Here is a 2,145-nt window from a genome sequence, read left to right on the forward strand (position 1 = left end):
ATTCAATACAGGTAAAGTATATATGCAATTATATTTTAGTTTTCCATATACCATGCGACCAAATTAGAACTGAATGTTCAAATGCATGCAGGATTGACTAACAGATTCAGTACAACAATCAAAATCAATCCTCCATACCCACAAGCAAATGCGCTGAGAACATGGTATTGTAGTCAATACATTATTGGTCGTATATGTGCTTGAACGTATACAAGAACTAATTTTGAAATGTTAACATACTTGAAGGGCTCAACAAAATGAACAAATGCTTATTGCGTACACATTGAAGAGCACAAGTCCAACTGGCTCTCTTTTATTTGTTCCTTTCGAAGATAAGATAGTGCCAATTGCAGAAATTCGATAGAAAAATCCAGTAAGTACACTAAATATTCATATATGCACTATTACAAATTTTTACCTTTATTCTCTAATAACAAAAAATTAATATGCGGCTTCCTTGTGTTTTCCAGGGTCAAATATTCTACATACATGCTGAAGTCGCATTACAAAATGAGAACCAACGATTTTGTATCCTAGCTTGTTCAGACTGCAAACAACACTTCACATGAGCTATCTCACGGAGAAAGTTCTATTTCACTAATTGCCGTCGAGCTACCCATTTGGTTCCTAGGTATACATGCAACTGCCACATAACTATTTATATTTAACATTCTATATTCATCATCTTTTTAATTAACCAATCATTTTATCTTACAACTAGGTGCCAATTTGAAGTGACGCTCACAGATCAGAGCGGTTCTACAACAGCAGCTATTGCCGATGAGCATGTAGAAAAAATATTGCTTCTCACTTCGGAAGAGATTTATGATATCTACAATGTCAAGGTATATTATTAATTTCGGAAAACCACAAATAACTATTTTCTACAGGTTGATCCCCCTCTCACACATAAATAAATTTTATTTTTACAGAAAGGATTGTTGCCTCTTGTGAACTCGCAAAAGCTGCTGACTGGCAAGATCTTCAAGATTCAAATAAAAAAGTTGTTTACAAGAAACAATAAGGCAGGAAAGTTAGTTATTTTGTCTTTCATGGACAAAAGTAATTCGGCTGTCTCACAAATGCCAGCCACCATCAAGAATATTACGGAAGGAAGTAAACAAAAAATTGAACATGTTGCCCAAGAGAAGCAACAGCACCCACACATAACAACTAAAAGCAACGGTTCCTACAACAAATGTAAGGCGGAAATGAAAATTTCCCCTCCGAAAAACTACTAAGAGGTATTTAAAATTTCTGTTCCTTCTAAATTTAATATAAGACTCAACTTTGTAAGAAAAAAAAACAACTTAAATGACTGTTGTTTGTTAGCATTTTTGCCGGTGAAACATCTTTTGCTATGATTTTGGGATGCAAGTAAAGCCACAACTTGTTGTTGCTTTTGAATGCGGTTAAGATCACTTTTGCGACTACTTTCTGGATGTTCCTCTACTCGAAAAATGTCGCCGCGACACGAGGTTAGTATTCTTGATTACAAATCTACTAATAAGATTAATATTATAGAATGCATGGTCCACTTCAAATTACTTTAGAAGCCCGCCCCTTTCTATGCTATTTTAGACCCAACTATGAAGCTATGAGGTCCTTCTGGTGTGGCGGCTACTTATACAACTTTAACTAGAAGGCTTAATATAAATTCTATGAGCTAAGGTTTTGAGCTTTTTCTAAGGATGGCACAAGTAGAGATAAGAGTGGATAAATGTTATCAATCTAAAAAAAATGAGATAAGAGCGGATAAACTAATATAGCACTGTACTCTAGGTGCTATTACCATTAATTTCTAAAGTAGTGAGATTTCCTGTATTAGAAGTTTTAGGAGCAATTTCTGTAGTAGAACTTTAAGGAGCAAGACAACATTTGATATCTTTTAAGGAAATCTTGATTTTTCTTACAAGCTATGACCAAAAAATCTCAAGATAATTCACCTTAAAATATGATCCTTCTGTACGAAATATATATTGTTAGTTAATTCTTCTTTGATTGGTACCAGTTTCAAAAAAAATTAATTCATCTTTGAAAATTCTTCACCTTAACAACCTCAAATAATTTTGCAATGTTGTTTATTTGTTGTTGATGATGCTTTTCAAATAGTATTTACCAGCATCTTGAGTCTTCTCTGGCCTA

The sequence above is a fragment of the Nicotiana tabacum genome, chromosome 1, assembly GCF_000715075.1.
Source record: "Nicotiana tabacum cultivar K326 chromosome 1, ASM71507v2, whole genome shotgun sequence".
Taxonomy (NCBI): domain Eukaryota; kingdom Viridiplantae; phylum Streptophyta; class Magnoliopsida; order Solanales; family Solanaceae; genus Nicotiana; species Nicotiana tabacum.